Consider the following 11,130-nt stretch of genomic DNA (forward strand, 5'->3'; position numbering starts at 1 on the left):
CACGCACAGTACCTGCTCCATCACTGTGCTGCCCAATGGTCATTCAGCTCAGTGGAAAATGTATGACCTTATGAGTTGTCTCATTTTGCTGTCATTGTGGGCTGTGGTTGGAAGACCAAGAAATGAAAAAGACAGAAATGTAATTCTTGGAGAAATGTTGTTTTTCTATGACAGAATTGTAAACACATGACATACTTGAATCACTAACAGAAACACTGAAGTGTCCTGCTCTAATGTGCCCTACCAGTCTGGGAGGAAGGTCCAACTGCTGGAAGTCAAAACATCAAAAATGAAACAAAGCTTAAGAAATGCCCTAAAAGCAGATTTTCAAGACAGCTGCTGATCGTTTTGGACAAACTGCTACTTTGAGCTGACTACAAAAAAGTCAGTTATGGGAAAATTGCAAAATTGGTGACCTCCGAGCTAGGGCTGGGCAATAAAACGATAGCGATATGTCTCGCAATAGACACGTAATCAATATCAACAAAAATGCATTCAAGCGTTAGGCAGAATTGCCGCAAAGTGTTAGGACCCAGAGATGCAGACCCCGAGACAGGGTTTGTGTAAAACCAAACAATATTTATTTAACAAACGAGAAACAAAAACGCACTCAACGAGTGCGGCGGAAGAAACCAGAAGTTGTGAAGCAAGGTTGGTTGCATGAACAAAGGCACTCGCTCTCAGGTAACTGAGCAACGTAGGGAGTAATCGCTGATCAGTGGGAGTGACACGCAAACACGGCAATCATGTAACAGTATCACGTTCAGTTGCGCCATCACGTTGTCTTGTGTTTGATTCTTCGCGAGGAGTGAGATGAGAAATAGAAAGCGCGGCAGCGAGTGAAGAAATTGTTGATAAAACAGGGAAAGTCAGCTCGCCAGTATGGCAGTTTTTTGGATTTTTTAAGTCGGACCGTAGTCAGACCAATGTGGTCTGTAAATTATACAAGACTGTCGTCCCCACCAACACCACAAACATATTTAACCACCTTATTCGCCAACGTCCAACAACATCTGCAACCGCAGCACCACCGCACAAGCAGCAGACCACCATGCAGAGGTATCTGCTTCAGTGCCTGATGACAAATCATCTAAAAGGCACAAAGACATAACCCAGGCAATGTTTAAATTTAACGTATTTTTCTCCTGGTCCTTATTTTAAATAGGTCATAAAAAATATCCATAATTATCAATATCGACCGATATAAAACACTTATATCGTGATGCAGTTGTCAGCCATATCACCCAGCCCTACTCGGAGCACTCATTCGTCTCTGCTCCTCGATATAATAGAGTAGCTGTATTTGCAAATGCAAAAATACAAAAAGGGTTTGTACCACCATAAATGTGACTGCTACTCTGAATGCATGCATGGTCACCGTAGCCAAATGAAAATGTAAACATAGGTCGCTCTTTTGGTGCAGGTGCAAGGTCTGGCGTATAATGTGACGTTGGGTATCTGAGACTCCGTTTTTCTCCGTTTTCCTCAGTTTACATGCAAATGTGCAACCGAAGTTTTCCAAAATCTCCACTCTGGCTGGAATTTTTAGAATGTAGCGTTTTCAGAGGTGATTTTCCTTTTGCGTGTAAATGAAAGGGACAAACGAAGGGAAAATGTCTCTGTTTTTCACAGAACCGTGTACGTGTAAACGGACCCTTTGTCCTTTTAAATCAGCATTTTGATGCGTGTCCTGTAATCCAGACACAACAGATTATGGCCATCAGTATGTCATCGTTTTATGCCCTAAACTTGAGCAGAGCACTGACTAGCTCTATGAGAATACAATTGCAGCTTTTTCCAGCCTGCAGCATTGAGAGATGGAAGAGTGTGGTTGACAATTGCAGGAAAGGGAAACTTGTAATGAGAGGTTTGGTTGTAGCCACGATGATAGCGGTCAAGACAGCGTGGGTATCAGGGCATACAGACAGTGCAAATTTGGACTTGATATCATAGAACATTTGGATGCCATACACTGCATGTCATCCAGATGTTTTGATTTGTATGAGTACATCTGATTATATACCTGATTCTTTGTTTCTGCAATCATTATACAATCATATCATTAAATTTAGTTGAAGGTAATTTAGTCTTGTTCACAGCGACTGCAATTCTCAGAGTTAACTGTAGATGATCCTGCTACAAAAGCAGTGAGAGCAGTGTTTTCTGAACTGGAACCATCAAAATACTGTGTAATGCACCCCTTTTTTTTAAGGACATGCACCCAGCTGTGTCAACATCCTCAACCTGTCTGTCTAAATGGTTCTCCACAGCAACCTGTTAAACTCACTCTCACCAGGATCACATAAACCCTGCTTCACAGCATGCTGAGGTCACATGACATGCACTTGATTTAGTGGATGGCTGATCTTATCTCAGTGCTAGATATAAATTCAGTCTAGGGAACTCTTAATCACTGTCAAGCTTCCATGTGCAGTGATTACATTTGGGTACTAGAGATAGAAATGCTGCAAAAAGGTCGGCATCCATATTTCAAACAACTGTAAACACAGCCTGCAGTGCAGCCAGCATGTCTAACTGGAACAAATACTGTCATCTGTAAGATAGAGTCATTAACTGGTGAACTTATCATGGAATGCAAACAGTAACCAGGAGACCCAAAGCAAACAAGAAGCCAGTTCAGGTCAATAAAATACTGTTATTGTCAACATGAAAGTCTGGGTAAACATTTCTAGATGAGAATCAGTCATCAATTCTGACTCACAGTTGTTCCATGGGGGCAAAGAAGCCCAGAGACAAACAGTATCCTGCAGGCTGGTGGCCCTTCAAGTACTAATCAGTGGCCGTTACATCAGAAACCAAAATGCTGGATGGATGTAAATGGAGAGATGACTGTTCTGAAATCTCTGGGCAAAAAGCCAAACAAATAAAACACTAGAGACCATCTTGAGGTGGCATCACTCCAGCTACAACACCCATCAACATGTTGATGGTCCGACCCATGAGCACACAGCAGTCATTACTGCATTATTATGTGGGTTGAACCACACCCTTGTTTGAACTTGTCCTTCAGTTTAATCTCAGTTGCACACCTGTGGTAGTTCTCGTTACAATTGGCCTCTCCAGGACCACATTTTGACTCACAAGGTGAAAACAAGTCAGCCACACCATCACGGTTGGTAATAACATGAATTTTGGCCTGAGGGTGTCACAAAACATGCTGTTACCTAGATCAGTCCTGCAGATGTAGAACTGGATTCTGGACTGCAAGATGGTTCCCGTTCACTCCAGTGAAAGTTGCTCCCACTGTACCTGTGTGTTACCTGGAATTATCTGTTCCTTTACCTGCCCCGCATGCTTGACCAAACTTTCAAAGAGTGATAATTAACCTTGATTGCACTTCCAGGTGTATTTTCAGCATTGTTATGGACTCCTTATTCATAGTAGCAGTCAATGTGTAAATGTTTTTTGTGCTGATGGGCAGTACTTTTCTTCTTTGTTGCAATACCGTAGATGGCCACTGGGTGAAATTAGCAGCTCTGGGCAGTCACTGTCCGCTAAAGAGTCACAACTTCAGTTCTGTTTGTGTATGGATGAAACAATTGAGACTAAGTGGGTTAATTAGTGAGCTTTGAAGGTGTTGGTAGGCATAGATTTTTATCTTTGGACAGAATCAGGCTAGATTGGTACCACATTAACTGCTACCACTGTATGCTAGCCTGAAAGACAATTACTTTCTGGTTCAATTCAATTCAATTCTATTTGTATAGCGCCAAATCACAACAGAAGTTGTCTCAGGACACTTTCCATATAGAGCTGGTACAGACCAAGCTCTTTTATCTACAGAAAACCAACAATTCCCTCATGAGCAAGCACTTGGCGACAGTGGCGAGGAAAAACTTCCTTTTAACAGGCAGAAACCTCAAGCAGAACCAGACTCTGGGTGGGCGGCCATCTGCCTCGACCGGTTGGGTGAGAGAGGAAGAGCAAGAGAGGGAGAGTGAGACAGACAGACAGACAGACAGACAGACAGACAGACAGACAGACAGACAGACAGACAGACAGACAGAAAAGCAGTCAGAGAGAGAGAGAGACAGAGACAGAGAGACAGACATGCAGTCACAGTAACAGTGACAGTGGATGTAATAATAGCAGTTGCAGTGGATGTCAGGCAGGGCCAAGGCAGGAGATGCAGCTGAAATCCACAATCCAGATTCAGCCACTGTCCATGGGAACCTGCAAGACGACAAAGCACAGAGACTCCGGGGAAGGAGCTAAGTTAGTAACACGCCGTGGTAGGACATGAGAGCGTGCGGATGGAGAGGGACAGAAGGACAGAGGAGCTCGGTGTATCTTCGGATGTCCCCCGACAGTCTAATCCTACAGCAGCATAACTAGGGGCTGGTCCAGGACAAGCCTGAGCCAGCCCTAACTATAAGCTTTATCAAAAAGGAAAGTTTTAAGCCTACTCTTAAATGTAGAGACAGTGTCTGCCTCCCGGACAAAGACTGGAAGATGGTTCCACAGGAGAGGAGCTTGATAGCTAAATGCTCTGACTCCTGTTCTGCTTTTTGAGACTTTAGGAACCATAAGTAGACCTGCATTCTGGGAATGCAGTGTTCGAGTAGGGCAATAAGGTACTATGAGCTCTTTAAGATAAGAAGGTGCCTGGCCATTTATGGCTTTGTAAGTAAGGAGGAGATCCTTCTTTGGCAAATTTTGAACAAAGGGTACAGGCTGGTTAGGCAGGTTAGCCTGCCATGTTTGTTGGCTATTGATTTCAAATCCTAACATCACTGAGGCTGACGGGGACTGAGTAATTATTTATGACAGTTTTATGTTGCGTTTTGTTGTCTTTTTAAAGAATTTTGGCTACATGTGTTGGCAGCCATTTTTCAGACAAGGGCCCACAAAGCCCAGTGAGAGACTGTTTTTGAAACGTGACTTGACCTGACATCAGCTGCTGCAGGGATGGAACATATGATCCTTCAGAATGCTCTCTAACCACTAATCTGCCCCTCCAGAGGTAAACACAGTCAAGATGTCTGGGCCTGTCTGAGCTGCAGTGGCAACAATAGCTTCCTGGCAAGCAACATATTTTGGATTCCTCAATCAAGGGTGCTGACTAATTAATGAATGCTAACAAACACTGACCAGTGTTTCCAAAAAACTGAAAAACAGCAGAACCACCTCTTTGTCTGAATTGTTATCATTAATGCTGATTTTCAGTGGATTGAGTTGTCATTATAAAGTGAGATATCACTACATGAAAACTGTGACAAAGTGAAAACTGGAGGGAACAGCCCTCACTCAGTATAGGAAAATGCTTTAGCTGAACAGGAAAGGTTAGTCAGAGCTGTAATGATGGAGATCTGTTAGACATTTGCTCAACAGGTGTTTCCACACTGGCAGACAGATGTTATTAAACCCTCAAAGCCTTCCTACAGACCTTAAAAGCCCATTTAGTCCAACACCCAAGATCTAATTTATGTGTCCACAGGGAAGACTGACCCCTACTGGACACATCAAAAACTTTTCATGTGATGGACCAGAACTAGTACCTGGTGTGGAGCGAAATGTTGTATGTTTTACATTGTATTTGAAAGGTGGAGTTACTTTGCAATTGTAGTGGGTGTTTGTCCCCCCAACATCCACAAGGGGCAATGAGTCCATTCCACACCATAGATGGCATAAAAGCAGTCTTTGTGACTTCACCCACAGGTTTCTGAAGAGCCATTGTGAAACTCTGTGACATTGACTCCTGCCGTTTCAATATTGTCTGTGTCTGATGCTGCAAAACTAATCCAAAAATGGTCAAAGAGGTGGAGTGTGGGTGGAGCTGAGTTGGTTGGTTTCTGGTTACTGAAACCTACTGGCTAGCTCTCAGTCAAAACAGCCAAGGCCATAATTATGCATAACTTTAAGTCTTAAAATAATTTAAATGAGTGAGTTACATAAAAATTCACCCCTGTACCGTCCTGAATGATGAAATTAGCTTTAGAGACCAAAACTGTTTTTTGTACCAGGCCGAGGATCTATGGGGATTGTCTCGCTTTTAGAGCAGCCTTTACGTCATTTTAGTTTACTATTTTTACACTGTAGCATTGCCATTTGTTCTTTTTGAGGTTTAAGTTATTCATCAATGAAATCATGTGTCAATGCTCAGCCAACACTGGTTACAAGATATTAGATATATAAATACATGCTGGATAAAACAATAATGAGGTAATAATGTTGAGCCAACAACATGAACAACATGAAAACATGTTCCACAAGTGATAAAAATAATAAGTTCCTTTGTCTCTAATTTGGAGCCAACCTGGAGCTCCTTCCACTTCAAGTTTTAAGCATCATTGTGGCTGAATGTCTCCTTCTGTCTGCTAGTGCAGTCCGCAAACCAACAGGTGACGTCATGGTGGCACCATTCACAGTTTGCTATACAATTATGCAAGCAACAGATTTTGTTGTTGAATTTGGAGGACTTGCTGGACTGTGAAGATTATAGCATTCGATTCACATCTGTAAACTGTGCAATATTATAGGTTTGGAAATACTATTCCCGGTACACCCTTTTGTATATACTTTGTGTTAACTGCATGCACTTTGTCTTTCAATATTCTATTCTGTTATTGATGCTGCTGTGAAATTCGGAATTTCCCCTCGAGGGACGAATAAAGGAATACTGAATTGAACATCAAACCACCCAGTGGACCTTTGTGCCTTTGTAGAAGCATCTGCATTCTTTGACTAACTTTCTATTAACCAGGACATTAACAAATATCTCAAAACCTGGAGAAATTAAACCAAAACCTTGCAGAAAAGTACAATAGTTAGACTTGTATGTGAGGCTGACGTGCATACATACAGCTTGTCTGGCTGTATTATTTAACAGGATGGCCTCTGTTGGCTGGATCATAGTCTGTAATACCAGACCTCCTCTATAATGACATTCCATAAAAATGAATCTCTCCCGCTCGCTTACTCTACCCTATCTGCAGGAATGTGGGTGAGCGAGTTTCAGAGAGCTGGTGTGCTGGACAAGGGTGATGTCTCCGGGTCCTACGTTCGGGAAATAATGTGTTTCACCTTGGATGGTGGAGTCTGATGAGCCTGAAGTGGTTGTGTTTTTTTAGTGAGGAAGGATGAAGCCTCATCTTAAGTTGCTGTTTTCATTTCAATTCATGAAATCAATCAATATCAATATTTGTAGTTTCTCCCCCAAAACACTTGAAGATGGAAAAGAAGTCGTACCAAAGGGCACTGTTTTGTACATTGAGGAGGGCATTGCAGCCTTCCTGAAAGCAGAGGATCAGTCAGTATCTCCTTCTGTATCCTCTCTCTCTGACCTGGTTTCATCATAGTGATTTAAAAAAGCTCCTTTCTCTCTTTGCATGCCTGAACTGCTCTCATCCATTATGTTTCTAGTGTTACAGTTTGTTATCAAGGTGCTTTGACTCTTTGCACTGTTTGTTCCTTCAAGCAGCTGAAGCATATTGTTAAGTGTAATAACTGGTTTGGATTTTGCAGTCGGGACAGGAACTGAACACCTTGAGCTGAGATGATCTTCAGGCATTTGCACCTATAGTGTCCTGGCCAACTCATGGGAGACTGTCTCAGATGGAAAAGCACAGAAAAGCTTAACTGCTGCTCTGTACAAAAAATAAAAAAAAATCTTCAGATGAAGCGTAAATCTCACCGTCTTTGAGCCTGAAATGGCCTCATCACCCCTTGTGGCCACTGGGGGAAGAAACACCCACTCAAACAGCAGACCTCAACAACCATCAAGTAGCAGGGAGTGTTTTTGGTCCTCCGGCCTCAGAGAGCAGTAATGAGCCCATTACTGCTAACACAAACTGCACTTGTAGTAATTATGTAAAGTCTGTATACTGCAATCTGTACTGCAAGAAAAGACATTTCTGTGTTTATATTCTCTATACGGGAAAACATGTAGGTGATAGGAGAGTCTTCAGGGACTAAAAAACAACCTGATGAGAACAATCTAGTGAATAAAACAGAACAAGCAAACGTTTTATTTCCTTTAATGAATTACAGCTGAGGTGCTTTTTGAGAAAAACACTCAACCCACATCTGCAGCATCTCCACTGGCAGAAGACGATCGTGATTAAATTCAGATACGATTCTTTTCTATCTTTGCCGTGTAGCCTTTATTGTGAGCGCAGTGGCTTGTGCCTGTAATGATGTTTTTGGGCTTTCCTTTTGCAGTGTGTGATGCAAATATTCTAAAGTTCTGGTAGCATTACGCACAAAACATTTGTGTAGTCTATCTGTGGTTTTTGTTAGAGGACTAAGACAACGTTTTCTAATACAAAGACTGGCGTATTTAAACTGAGCAAGTATAGATCCTTCAAAGTTTTAAAAAAAATCTGTTGGTGTTTCAAGAGCTGATCAATAGCACACTGTCTTGTTGTCCAAGTATAAAAGCATGAAACAGGCTTCTCTCTGTGTTTGATGTGTCTCCACACTGTCCTGCTGTAGCTGAAGGCTGAGGAAACAGAAAACTCAAATTCCAAAAAACTTACAAAATCTCATCTTGATTTAATCTCTTTGCTCTGTGCATGTCACTCTGACTCACTGCGTATACACTGGATACAGTTTGCATAGAAGCTCCCCAACATTGGGGCATTTATGACTGCAATTTATGACATGGATCCTCTGAGTGCATGTTCTGAGGAGGATTTATGAAGATCAGGCCTTCTGCAGACTCGACTCAGAGTCTCTCCGTAGGAAAGTTCAAATGGACTCCTTTAGCAACAGCTCTGAGTTGGACAAAGTTTAAACACACCAGCCGAGAAATAACAACGATAAACTATCACCGTGCCGCTGAACTGATGCACATGTTGCTGCATAAATGGCACTGCAGAGGGCACAGGAGAGATAGATGCATAGCCATCTAAATTCTGAAATTGTTCAAATAATTTTCATCCACATCTGCATCTGCATCTGCATCAAAATACATGTTATGATAAGTTCCATCTGGGAACATTGGAGCTTTGTACAAAAGCTAACGATCACAAGTCATTTGAAGGTATATTGTTGCTGTGGTGCCACCTGTAGGAACCTCCCAAAATGCTATTTCTGGATGTTTTTGTCAGTCAGGCCACACCTCACAAGAAGACAAAACTGAAAACTGGCAGAGATCATTAGTCATTCTTGACATTTGTTTTGTGTAGAACCCCATCAGTGCTGTAACACACCTCACTGACTCTTCTATGACTGTCAACATTTTCCAGGTTTCTTTAATTTCTCTGTGGAGTTAACCGAAGTGACTCTTAAAGCTCTGAGGAGGATAAATGGAAGGAAGAGACTGCTGCTCTTGTCTGTCATCCAGCCCCATCAATTCTCTGCAACACAGCAGCATCACCCAGCTCCCACAGGAGAACCAGAAACATTAATCATGATTTGGTGACGCTGAGGCAAACCACAAGCCAATCAACACTTCAGCATCTCGGCTCCATTTCTCCATGAGCCAGTGGGGAGCTGAGGAGCAAACAAGCCTCTCTCCACTGGGGAGATCAGCATGGAAGGTGGTGCAGAGTCAAGACAGGATTCAAGTCAACTTCAACATGATGCAAATTCCTGTGAGGAATGAATCACAATGCAAATTCAACCATGAAACAAATCACATGCAAATCGCGCAAACACACAATATTACAGAAAGAAGACCCCACCCATCTCTGCACGGCTTGTTGAACCCTATTTACATAAATGTAATCTCAAAAATAAAGCTTCAGTTCTTTGGTGGTGGCATGGTGGAACAGGTGGTAACACTTTCGCCTCAGAGCTAGAAGGTCCCGGGTTCGATTCCTGCTGTGGGCGCTGGGGGCGTGTCCTCCATCATGCCTTCGGTGTCTGCTGCCCGAGGAAAAAGGGGCCTTTCTGTGTGGAGTTTGCATGTTCTCCCCGTGTTCACCTGGGATCCTCCATAAAATATGAAACCCCCCTCTAAAAACATGCACGAAGATCACCACTTGATGGTGACAATGAAGAAAACTGGGTCCTCGGGCGCCCACAGATGGCAGCCCACTGCTCCTGGTCTGCCACGGAGGAAGGACTTACCAGGATGGGTTAAGGGCAGATTAAAAATTTCACCAGTGCATGGCGTGTGTGTGCATGTGCATGTGCATGTAATGTGTGACAAACAAAGGGGATTGTCCCTCTGATTCTTCTTCTTGTCCCCCTTTGATCAACTCTGAAAGTTTAATGCCAGAAACGATCGGCCTTCCTGTCGCAGAAGAACTAGAAACACAAGGAATTTTTGACACAACATAATAAGAGAAAAAACAGGAGGATGCTGGAGTCATAACCTCAACTGGGGGATCCTGGAGCTAGCCAGGCTATTCGGTCTCATCAGGTCTGGCAGAGTTGTGGTTGAAAGAGGGGAAATAGCAGCACAGCTTTGGGCTGACTGCCATTTAAGACAATGGGGCTTCTCAGAGATGGAGCTTCCTTGAATTGTGCACTGTTTCCACATGGTGAATGAAAACACAAGCCCCTCAGAGGTGGTTTTTCCATCATGGCCAGCCCGCTGCAGAGCTCCCATCAGTGTGTAACAGCTGATATGTCAGAGAGAGAGCTCACCCCAACCCACCCTGTGTGCTCAGCGCTCACTGTATCTCTGTGTACAATGAAGGACCAGGACTCATTAACAAATTTCACTTGAAATGTGGCAGAGGAGCTGCTCACAGGTGCAGACATCAAAAACTAATTGTGGATGGTGATGCTCCAGCTCCAGAACTCCTGAGGAAACAGGAAAGCATGTGGAAAAACATATTGCTCTCTCTGTGTGAACATTAATTAGCAGTGGCATTTCAGTTTCAGTCTTACATCATTTCCATTATAATCTGGATAATATGGCAATTAGCATACAGTACATGTGTTTGTAGTAGGGTTTTGTGATTCAGCTTGTTTCTCAATTAGTAGGACCAAAGCACATCCATGCAAGTGTTTTCACTTACGCTATGATCTCTGCTCAGGACGCCATGGTGGGAATTACATGAGGTCACCACATTAAATGCACTGAGAGACATGTCGTAGTAGTAAAAGCACAGGTGTAATTAATACCATTAACGATGGCTGCATTCAGTTTAAATAAGCCTGTTCCAGTGTCCTGGTATTTTGCATACTGGCTCACTGTAACGGTTCACTGGCACA

This window comes from Chaetodon trifascialis, chromosome 10 (genome assembly GCF_039877785.1).
Source record: "Chaetodon trifascialis isolate fChaTrf1 chromosome 10, fChaTrf1.hap1, whole genome shotgun sequence".
In the NCBI taxonomy this organism is placed as follows: domain Eukaryota; kingdom Metazoa; phylum Chordata; class Actinopteri; order Chaetodontiformes; family Chaetodontidae; genus Chaetodon; species Chaetodon trifascialis.